Source organism: Podarcis filfolensis, assembly GCF_964270895.1.
Source record: "Podarcis filfolensis genome assembly, chromosome: 3".
In the NCBI taxonomy this organism is placed as follows: domain Eukaryota; kingdom Metazoa; phylum Chordata; class Lepidosauria; order Squamata; family Lacertidae; genus Podarcis; species Podarcis filfolensis.
Window position 1 is genome coordinate 109,262,309 of NC_139606.1, and position 12,120 is coordinate 109,274,428.

General features: G+C 44.1%; 1 long non-coding RNA gene across 1 annotated transcript in view; it reads right to left on the minus strand.

Moving 5' to 3' along the window:
* Window positions 1-250: 250 nt before the first annotated feature.
* Window positions 251-12,120, minus strand: part of LOC310758803 — a 48,109-nt gene continuing 36,239 nt past the window's right edge. The window contains exons 4-5 of the long non-coding RNA XR_014545930.1: window positions 4,863-5,003; window positions 251-389 (exon numbers count right to left, since the gene is read on the minus strand). This is a non-coding gene — a long non-coding RNA (uncharacterized lncRNA). The remainder of the gene's footprint in view (window positions 390-4,862; window positions 5,004-12,120) is intronic.

A 12,120-nucleotide genomic window follows, 5' to 3' on the forward strand; every position in this document is an offset into this window, starting at 1 on the left:
CTGAAATAGCAGGATGAAGGGAAAGGGAAGTGGCTGATCCCAGACACACCCCTTTAGATGGATGATTAATACAAGGAGATGAGAGAAACTTGTAGAATTGAGAAAGGGGGGTTGTTCTTCTTCCTTTCTCTCCCTAGAAGCCAGGGTAATTCAATGAGACTGAAGAGTGGGAGAGTCAGGAAATATCCGTCCAATAGTACACCAATGCTGATTATTTTCTACTCTGTGCTGAGGGTGAATCTTTGATCATGTGGTGAAGGTATTGAGTTGCAAATCTCCAAAGTATCCTTTAGTCTTTTGTCTCCCATATTCCATAGAGTAAGGATGTAAATGAAGTTCTCCTGAAGGGAGAGTAAACAGCTTAAGCCCAATGGAAGCTGAAATGCAGGCTGTGGGGAGAGAGAGAGAGAGAGAGAGAGAGAGAGAGAGAGAGAGAGCTTTGCTTTTAGGTCTGTTTGGATTTTCTAAGATGCTAAGACTGTGCTGGACAGCACAAGACATTGTATGGATATTTTGGTTGTATCTTTGATGCTTATGTTTTGCTTTGAAGAGTTATGCCAGTCAAAGTTTGAATAATATTTTTATGGGCCTGGTCTGACTCCAAAAGGAGTCTGTTCTTATGCTTCCAGTTGCTTCAAACTGCACAATATTAATATCTGCAACAATTGATACCCTTCTGTAACATGCAGTGATGGCTAACAACTTGGACAGCTTTAAAGGGGGGTTAAATAAATTCCTGGAAGAGCAAGATATCAGTGGCTAGTAGCCAGGATTGGTATATATTATGCCCAGCTTCAGAGGCAGTATGGGGAATATGAGCAAAGAGTCCTTTGCTCTCAAGTTCTGCTTGCAGGCGTCCTATTGACATTTGGCTGGTGACTGTAAGAACAGAATACCAGAATAGATGGGCATTTGGCCTTTGGTTTGAGAACATCATTGGGATCAGCCAATGGAATTATTCAGCAGTAAGTTCAGTGCAGATGAAAAGAAGTACCGTACTTATTAATGTATAATTAAGTAATGAGGTTCACCGCCATAATATGTGGTGATGGACTCCAATTTATTTATCCTTTGAAAGTACAGTTGTACCTCAGAAGTCAAACAGAATCCGTTCCGGAAGTCCATTCCACTTCTGAAATGTTCAACTTCCAAAGCATGGCTTCTGATTGGCTACAGGAAGCTCCTGCAGCCAATTGGAAGCCCCATCAGACGTTTGGCTTCTGAAAGAACGTCCGAAAACCAGAACAACCACTTCTGGTTTTCGCTCGTTCGGGAGCTAGAACATTTGACTCCCAAGGCGTTTGGGAGCCGAGGTACGACTGTACTGGACAAATTCATATGGTAGTAGAAGATAGTCATAGCAGCAAAATGAATCTTATGTCCAAGTCCCATAGGGAGGCTCTTGTCTCTAGGCATAAGATCAAAAATTTTAAAATAAGGATTTCACCACTGTTAGCTCTAACAATTTCATAGGTTCCCATTCTCTCCTGTTGCCATTTGGGAAATCCAGTCAATTAGGACACAAGAATTAGCATACACTCCTAGCTGTATAAGAGTTATGTGTTTTGAGCATGCCCAGAGGGGTTTCCTTGAAGGCTACACCATCTCACCAGGATAATCCAAATGCTGTATTTCCTACCTTGAGGCACTTTTTTGTTTTGTTTAGTATTTGTTTTGTGACCTAGAGAGAGCATGCGAGCAAACAAGCAATGGTTGACACAGAGTGTGTCTTTCTATAATAATGCTTAACTTTTTTCTTTGCTTAATAATTTTACAACTATTTTTGTGAATTGGATAGGGAGGAGAAATGGTGGATTGCTTGTGATGCATTGAGACAAGCTATGCATTAACCATTTACCTATTAAAAGCTACATCATCGACTGGATAGGGCAGGGCAGATTTATTTGAGCCCCATGCAGTACCAGAGTATTTTCCAGAACATTTCCAGAAAAGGAGGGTTGGGTGTCGCAGTATGCATACACAGAGATCTGCTTCCAATAGTTCATGCTTTCCATATAGAGAAATTAGTGTTTTGGATGGTAAAGTTTAACTGATTTTTTAGGGAGAAAAACAGCATTCAACTAGAAACAAATGTTCCTCACATTTTAAAAGTTTTTCTGTGTTTGATTACTTTTTTGGCAGTGGAAGTTTAGCTGTAAACAATACATGAATTGTGTTATGGCTTAATTTTTAAATAAGACATATGGAGTCAATATTGTCTGAAAATCATAATTGGGCCTTCTTACATAGAAGCTCTTCCCCTGTCTGTAAATGTGCAGAGAATAAATGATTATTATTATTATTATTATTATTATTATTATTATTATTGAGGCGACAGTGACATTCTGCTGATCATGACACAATTTCATAAATAAGTGCTATACAAGTTGTATTGTAAGGAAAACAGCAAGGTTAAAAACTGCATCCCCACCAAGTCAAAATTTTACCAGCTTCCACTGTCCAAAATCTGGGGAAATTTTGGATAAGAGCATGGGGGGGGGGGAGAATCCTTAAATGAACACTTTCCAAATGTTTACTTTTCCTGCAGAGATATTTTCACTCTTTTGCCTTCTCCTTCAACTCTCTAGAGTCTAGAATAAACCTCTTTTTAAAAGTTTTATCTCCAAGTAAAATAGCTTACCCTACAGAACCTAGGATCTCCGAGCATTGATCATTTTTCAAACTGTTCTTTGACATTTCATATATTCCAGGGAGAAATCTGTGTTGCACCAGCAAAAAATCTGGTGTAATTCAACTTGACCTTTCCAGGAGATACACAACATTTAACATTAGCTAAGGCACACCTATGATTTTTAATTAATTTGAAGCCTCCCTCCTTCCAGTGTTCTTGTCTCTCCCTAGTCCCTTGATACAGAAAAGCTGTCAAGTTGGGAGGGCGGGGGAGAATCAGATTAATGGATTAATTTGGGAAATGCAAAGCAAGTTGAGTGATAACATAATACTCAATCATCAGCCACTTCCTTTCTCCTTCTTTTTCCTCACAAGGGTGGACAGGCTTCCGGACAATTATCTAGAGCCAACAAAAAATTGCCATGTGCATTTGCTGGGCTTGGAGGATCCATTCCGTTTTTTTGATTAATTTCAAAACATCTCAGTGCAATACTTAGATATGAAAATGGGCCTCAGTCCCTTAAAACTATTCTCAAACTCAATGATGTATGCCTCTCTCAGAGTGGTTGACATCAACCTCAACTGTCCCCAGGAAAAACAAACAAACAAACAAAAATTCCTTCCAGTAGCACCTTAGAGACCAACTAAGTTTGTTATTGGCGTCAGCTTTCGTGTGCATGCACACTTCCAGATATCTGAAGAGCTTTCATTTGCATGCACACTTCTAGGTATCTGAAGAAGTGTGCATGCACATGAAAGCTCATACCAATAACAAGCTTGACATCTTTCCGCAGGGCCTGCAAGACAGAGCTGTTCCACCAGACCTTTGGCCAAGGCGTAGTCTGAACCCCTCCTTCTGTAATCCTCAGAGCATTCTAGCCCAATGGTTGCCATTAATTTGACTCCGAATTGATTTTAGAATGAATTGATTTTAGAATGTATTTCAATTAGCTGGTTGTGATTTTATGTAAACTGTGTTATTTTTATTGTTGTTAGCTGCTCTGAGCCCAGTTTTAGCTGGGGAGGGCGGGATACAAATAAAATATTATTATTATTAATTGGTCTCTAAGGTGCTACTGGAAGGAATTTTTTTATTTTGTTTCGACTACAGCAGACCAACACGGCTACCTACCTGTAATTGTCCCCAGGAAGGCATCTTGACATAAGAAAGACAGTAGTAGAAGAAGAAGAGTTTGGATTTGATATCCCTCCTTTCACTCCCTTTAAGGAGTCTCAAAGCGGCTAACAATCTCCGTTCCCTTCCTCCCCCACAACAAACACTCTATGAGGTGAGTGGGGCTGAGAGACTTCAAAGAAGTGTGACTGGCCCAAGGTCACCCAGCAGCTGCATGTGGAGGAGTGGAGACGCGAACCCAGTTCCCCAGATTACGAGACTACCGCTCTTAACCACTACACCACACTAAAGCCCTGAAAGACCACACCAATGGCCCATCTATCCCAGCATCTTGTTCTCACAGTGGCCAAACAGATGCCCATCGAATGCCTGAGAGCAGGACCTGAGCACAACAGAACTTGTGATTCCCAGCAACTGGGATTCAGAGGCCTGCTGCCTCCAGGTTTGGTGGGAGAACATTGTGGCTTGTAGCGTTTGTTAGCCTTATCCTCCATGAATCTGCAATCTTTGCTTGATTTAATAAATTAATTTAATACATTGTTCCATTTCTAGCACAACTTTCCCCTAAGGAGCTCAAGATGGCTGAAGGAGCCCCTCCCTCTTTTATTTTCACAGCAACCCGATGAGGTTGGTTGGGCTAAGAGACTGTGACTAGGCCAAGGTCATCCAATGAGTTTCCTGGATTAGGGAATTAGAACCCCTGTCTCCCAGTCCCAGGCCTTGTCCAACACTATACTATACTGCTAACAGTTATGCTATTAGGCATCTGAACTGGCTGAGGAGCCAATTAGCAGCTTCTTCCTGCTTTCTTTTGTCCATGGATGTTCAAATGGCTTCAAGACAGCTTGCATTCCTAGCAGGGAACCACTGCAGAATATTTTCCCCATCTCTTATAATAATCTAGTTTTGTGGGATAATATAGTTATTTGAAATGGCCAGGTGTTGCAAGCAGGGCCCATTAATGGGGTTGGTTAATGGCATTACCCCTCTATCAACCAATGGATGGTTGGCTGGTGGATAATCCCCTCCAATTGTCAAAGTTGGCTTGGGGGTGGGAGTTAAAGACCTGGCCTGCTGGGCCAAAAAGATCCCTCACCCTGATCTGCATTGAATGTCTCTCCATGGTTTCAGGCAGAGGACGTCTCCAGTTCTCCTTGGAGTTGCTGGTGATCAAAGCTGGGGTCTTCTGTACATAAAGCAGATGCTCTACCATCAAGCTACAGGCCTTCCCTGAAACCTGGTGAGGGGAGAAGAAAATCAAGTTTCAATCATTCAAATTTTGTAGCTCATATTTTGTCTCATCTCCATCTTTCCTGACTTCAGACAGATGTGCTGCTGATGCTGTGGCAACACCTTCAAGAATTTTAGCTGTGAAATATCTGCAGGAAGAAGTGAAGTCACCTGCAGGCTAAATGCACACCATGTGAAAACAGCAGCTAAAATCTCATATTGTTGTGATTTTAACATATTAATCAAGATCCTCGTTTGATCTAAAAGCAAAGAGACCTACACAACCTGACACTCCTACCTGATTTTTCTCCCCCCATTTTGTGGAAGACAGGGGGAGGAAACAGGATGCTGACTGATCCTCTTGTGGGTCACTCTCTAACAAACAGTGCCTTTTCCGCTGTAAATGACTGGCCCCTTTCCTGATCAGTAAAGACTTATACTTTTTCCAGAGTCCTTTTTTTGGGGGGGTGTTAACAGAGGCTATTTGCACCCCCTGATTCTTCCATTTTGCATATTTAAATAGTGGTTTTATTATTTGATTATTTGGAATGACTGCTTTATTGCTGTTTTGTGTGTGTGTGGCTTTTAAAAAAAAAAAATCCTATTGCTATTCTAATACATTGTTTACCACTCATGGGGGTTCTGAAGACAAAAAGGCAGTACAGATAAAAGATTTAATAATCCTAATAAAATAACATGGCAAGTAGTCTGCACCCAGCTTGGTGGCTCTCGTGTCATACAGACCTGATGCAACGTTCAAAAAATAATAATTGGTGATCTGCCAAGATCTATAAAGCTGCTTGAAGAGGCTAAAAAGAATAGTTAAATTTATGGGCTGACTTTTTCTCTCTCTCTCTCTCTCTTTTAAAAGGGTTTTTGCATTGTCTCTTTTCCTAAATCCAGCAAATGCAGATGGGTAAAAAAATAAAAAATAAAATGTCAGAGCAGGTTATAAATAAAGAACCAGTGTTGGGACAGCTGATAAAATATGAATACTATTCCAAAGAGCTTAATGTGTCAGCTCCTCGTAATAGGAAAGGGGATGAAGTGCGTATGTGCTCCTGCTGCTTAACAGTAGGTTTGAAAGAGGCTGTCGCAGTAGCACAAGTGGAAAATTTCCCCCTGTCTTTTGGCAGCTTTCCAAGGCGTCGATTCAACTTATGAAAAATGTGATGTTTCATTTGATTCCAAATTGCACGGATTGCATCCTGCGCATGGAATTTCCGTTAGGCAGAAACGCAAGGTGGCTTGGGCGGCTTCAAAAGAGGACCGGGCAAACCCTTGGAGGAGAAGACTACCAGTTGTCAAGGCGCCAGGGAATCAGATCCCACCCCACCCCCCAGCGGTAGGCTGCCAGGAATGGATGAGACAAGGAGAGTTCTTACCCATGTCTTTTCTTCTATATTCACAGAGAGAGGCTTAGAAATGCAGTCTCTTGGAGTAATGGTGTTGCTCTGAGTAAATCTCCACCCCACTCCCTTTTCTCTCACTTCCTCATTCATCAACAGCACCACCCGACTTACAGTGGTCACTTAGGGCCATTTGTCTCTGAGACCTTTGCTCTCCTACTTTCAATGCTCACTGGGTTCTGGGAGATGGTGGGTCTGGAATGCTTTCTAGTGATGACTCCTCCTGCTTTCCCATTATTTCCCAACTTTGCTCTTCATCTGCCTCTGAGTTGTGACCTCCTGCAAACCACTGTTGTAAATCTATACTGTCTTCCTCTTCCCTGGAAGGTTCAGGCTTGGGAGGCGGTCTCTGCCACTCCTTCTCGGACAAGTCCCTGACACTAGTACTGTCTGCCTCTAAGGTTGCAGGCAGTAATGTGTCTGAATATCACTTGCTGGAAGCAGGGGCGAACGAAGCACTGTGACACCCAGGGCGGGGCGTCGCTACATAGGTCACATGTGCAGCATCGCTGCGTATGACACATGAGGGGTTGCTTGGATGAATCAGGCCACCTTTCCATTGTCTTGGGACCTCACATTCTGCTCTGAGTGGAGATGGCAAGGACCGAACCTGAAACTTTCTGTATGCAACACATAGTGGTACAGCCCTGCCTTGAGTTCATGGGCCTCCAGTGTGCAATATAGCTTCATAAGCAAAGACAGAAATTGCGATGCACTCTGCAGCTGATAATCAGGCCAATTTCCACCTCTAAGAGAATTGGTGTATTCAATTTACTTTCAAGGACTGACATTGGGGTCGCATTAGCATTTGCACTCCGGTCATTGTAACATTTCCAGACCATTAACATTATTCCAGTACTCTGTTGTTGGGAATTAAACATTTATGAGATATTTAGCAAGAGTCTGTCTGAAAGAAGGAGAGGCCAGGAGGTACCGTGAGGTACAATTGTAATACTTATACTTGGATCTAAGGAAGATATTATTCATGAAACATTCTCTTTTGCCATGGAAATTTGCATGTGGAAGCTATACAAGATCAATGTGTTAACATCCTTGTTGTGAAATTTGACCAGTCTAATGCAGGGATTCTAAATAGGCATTGAAATTCCAAGTGGATTTGGTGGTCCCTCCTCTAGCTAGTGTAGATGTTTGAGGCCCTGATGGCTCAGTATGGCCCAATGTCTTCCTAAAATAAAACCCAAAGTGAATCCGCAGGGTCATAAAAATGCATTAAGAGCACTGCTGGATCTGAACAAAGGCCCGTCTAATCTATGTCCCAGGAACCCATAAGAAAGACATGGGTACAATGGTATTCTCCCTCTCCCAGCAACATGTTTTCAGAGGAATGCTGCCTTTGAACCTGAAAGAAGTAGCTGTTGATAGCTGTATCCCCCATGAGTGTATCCATTTTAAGGCCATCCAAGTTTGCGGCCATCACTACATCCTGTCATATTGAGTTCCATAGATTACTATGTGCTTTCTTTTGTATGTCTTGAATTTTCCAACATTCACCTTGATTGGATAACCCTGGGCTCTACTTACAATAAAGGGAGACAATTTTACACACCTCTATCATTTCCTTTTCCCAGTAGTGATGTATGGAAGTGAGAGCTGGACCATAAAGAAGGCTGATGGCCATAAAAATTGATGCTTTTGAATTATGGTGCTGGAGGAGACTCTTGAAAGTCCCATGGACCCCAAGAAGATCAAACCTATCCATTCTGAAGGAAATCAGCCCTGAGTGCTCACTGGAAGGTCAGACCCTGAAGCTGAGGCTCCAATACTTTGGCCACCTCATGAGAAGAGAAGACTCCCTGGAAAAGACCCTGATGTTGGGAAAGATGGAGGGCACAAGGAGAAGGGGACGACAGAGGACGAGATGGTTGGATAGTGTTCTTGAAGCTACTAACATGAGTTTGACCAAACTGTGGGAGGCAGTGGAAGACAGGAGTGCCTGCCATGCTCTGGTCCATGGGGTCACGAAGAGTTGAACACAACTAAACGACTAAACAACAACAACATCATTTCCTAGCTTACACACATTTTTTAAAAAACAAATGTTGGAGAAGGTGCCAGATTAGGGGAGGAAGTCTCTATTTGCTGGAACAGGACCAAGAGGCAACACTATAACATGTCTGAATGAGAAGTGGTCAACTAAATTCAGCTTCCTGTAAACTGGAAGTAGAAATCTAAAACACCATCTGGAGCAAAAGTATGAATCATCCACAGTTTTGATTCAAAGCTTACCACTTTGTAGCAGCCAATGATCTTTTATTGAAATGATTTCCAGGCCATGACTAAGGAACCAACAAGTTGGGAGATGGGAAACCTTGTGGTTTTGTGGGTAATGGTTTTAGTATTGCAATGGCATATGGTGGAGAGGTGGCCCTAGGAAAGCAAGCTATAAAACATCTTCCTAGTGGTAAAATATTATCTGGTTTTAGAATGGCCCTGCCCACCCAAGTTGGCTATTGGGCCCTTGTGGACAGGACAGGCTGTAAAGGGCTTCCTATCTGGGCCTTTTTCTTTTCTTCTTTGGCGATCACTTTTAGCCGAGTAAGATTGTCTTTCATGAACACGGTTTTAACAGTGGGTCCATAAGTGCCTGTGGAGGCCAATTCTGGATCCACACATCCTTCCACAGTGGGGACATAGGTTTCCGGGTGGGAGTTGATCACAGTGTGGATTTGTCAAGCGTGCCTTCCTCTTAGCATGTTTCTCCCTTGCATCCTGAGTTTGAGTGTCTTCAAAGCCCATGACACCTTTGGTAAAGGCTGTTCCCCAGTTGGAGCACTCGCAGGCCAGTGTTTCCCAATTGTCAGCGTTTATACCATTTTTTATTTACCTTGAGACAGTCTTTAAACCTCTTTTGTTGATCACCAGCATTATGCTTTCCATTTTCAAGCCTGGAATAGAGTAGTTGCTTTGGAAGACAATAATCAGGCAATGAAGAATCATTGCTTCGACACTGGTGATCTTTGCTTCTTCCAGTACACTGGCATTAGTTCGTCTGTCTTCCCAAGTGATGCGTAAAAAAATTCAGAGACACCATTGATGGAATCTTTCAAGGTCTTCCTGACTCTAGAGTTTGTCCCTTGGTCTGGTTTTTCTCCCCACCACTTTGAAGAATGAGTGTACCTCAGTGGCAGAACATCTGCCTTGCATGCAGGAGGTCCCAGGTTGAATCTCCAAGTAGGGCTAGGAGAGTCCCCTGCCTAGGACCCTGGGGCTCTGCTGACAGTCGATGTAGATAGATCTGAACTAGTAGACCAGGGGTCGCCAAACTAAGGTCCTCGGGCCAGATCAGGCCCAATTGCCTTCAGGATCTGGCCTGCGGACTGTCCGTGGATCGGCATGGGGATTCTGTTCATTCGGGCTGCACCATTTTCCCCCCTGCGCCATTCTATTCCCCCCCCTCTCCCTCACACACACCGCGGTGGCGCCTCCTCCCTCCCTCCTGGTTTCTCCCAGCCCTGCCTAGAGAAGGAAGGGGGCTGGGCTGAGCTGGCTGAGCGCCACTTTAAGCAGCCCCTCTCTGGAGCCAGCCCTTTTGTGCCACTCATCTTCCCTCCTCTGCCGCCGCCCTGGTGCTCCTGTGGGCCAGAAAGTGGAACAGATGAGCTCGCTTTGCCTACCCACCAGAAGTAGCAGCAGTGGTGTTGGCGGCGGTGGCAGCCCCAGGGAAGGTAAGCGCAGCGGCTGGGGCTGGGGCGTGGGGAGGAGGACTACTTGCCCCCCTCGCCTCTTCTTCCAGCTCCCCGCCCCCCGATGCGGCTTCTCCAGCCTGCCACAAGGTCTGAGGGACAGTTAAACAAATTGGCCGATCCCTGCAGTAGACAGTACAGTGGTACCTCGGGTTAAGTACTTAATTCGTTCCGGAGGTTCGTTCTTAACCTGAAACTGTTCTTAACCTAAAGCACCACTTTAGCTAATGGGGCCTCCTGCTGCCGCCGTGCCGCCGGAGCCCGATTTCTGTTCTTATCCTGAAGCAAAGTTCTTAACCTGAAGCACCACTTTAGCTAATGGGGCCTCCTGCTGCCGCCGTGCCGCCGGAGCCCGATTTCTGTTCTTATCCTGAAGCAAAGTTCTTAACCTGAAGCACTATTTCTGGGTTAGCAGAGTGTGTAACCTGAAGCGTATGTAACCTGAAGCGTGTGTAACCTGAGGTACCACTGTACTGAACTAGTGAGGTGGCCTGACTATAAGGTCACTTCCTATGTTCCAAAAACTACAGATGGAAACTTGGTCCAAACTTTTCATCAATATAGGTGTGCAACAATTTTATTTACTGTTTTTTCCTTGTAGTGCTGCATTGCTACACACTATAATAGAATTATGTAGCACTTTGACCTGTTGAGCTTGAGCTTGAAGCCTTTCCTTGCTTCCTTCCAACCCCTATCAGCCATTCTGTCACAGGATCTGGATAAAGATATCTGCTTCTTGACCAAGTTCTTGATCCGTGTCCGAAAGCATTCACTTAACTCAGAGCTCTGCTTCCCCTGAGGGTCAAAGTTCAAGTTTTCTTCTGTGTGAACCAGCAGGAAGTATCTCAAATCAAGCCACAGACTCAGATCAACTGGGCTTATGGAAGGAATTGTGTTGGCTATTTTACACAGTGGGAAGATAAATGAACTACCCATCCAAGCTAAGATCACTTGGAACCTGCAGTGAGTGTACTTTTTAAGGCTTCCTTGAAGTGCAGAGCTCTGACACATGAGGAGAAATTTGATAGCTCCAGTAATAACCAGGTCTATGACAATCTCCTAGCCGGAATTAAGATTGCCGGAAGAAATATCAACAACCTCAGATATGCAGATGACACAACCTTGATGACAGAAAGTGAGGAAGAATTAAAGAACCTTTTAATGAGGGTGAAAGAGGAGAGCGCAAAATATGGTCTGAAGCTCAACATCAAAAAAACGAAGATCATGGCCACTGGTCCCATCACCTCCTGGCAAATAGAAGGGGAAGAAATGGAGGCAGTGAGAGATTTTACTTTCTTGGGCTCCATGATCACTGCAGATGGTGACAGCAGTCACGAAATTAAAAGACGCCTGCTTCTTGGGAGAAGGGCAATGACAGGCCTAGACAGCATCTTGAGAAGTAGAGACATCACCTTGCCAACAAAGGTTCGTATAGTTAAAGCTATGGTTTTCCCAGTAGTGATGTATGGAAGTGAGAGCTGGACCATAAAGAAGGCTGATCGCCGAAGAATTGATGCTTTTGAATTATGGTGCTGGAGGAGACTCTTGAGAGTCCCATGGACTGCAAGAAGATCAAACCTCTCCATTCTGAAGGAAATCAGCCCTGAGTGCTCACTGGAAGGACAGACTGTGAAGCTGAGGCTCCAGTACTTTGGCCACCTCATGAGAAGAGAAGACTCCCTGGAGAAGACCCTGATGTTGGGAAAGATGGAGGGCACAAGGAGAAGGGGGCGACAGAGGACGAGATGGTTGGATAGTGTTTTTGAGGTTACCAGCATGAGTTTGACCAAACTGCGGGAGGCAGTGGAGGACAGAGGTGCCTGGCGTTCTCTGGTCCATGGGGTCACGAAGAGTCGGACACGACTAAATGACTAAACAACAACAACATGACAATCCCCTGCACAATTGAGGCTCCCCACAGTAAGAAGGGAAAATTAATCAGGAATCGTTTATCTTACAGAGATACGGAGCCTAAGGGACTACAACAATTGTTGGACCCTGACTCCCATCA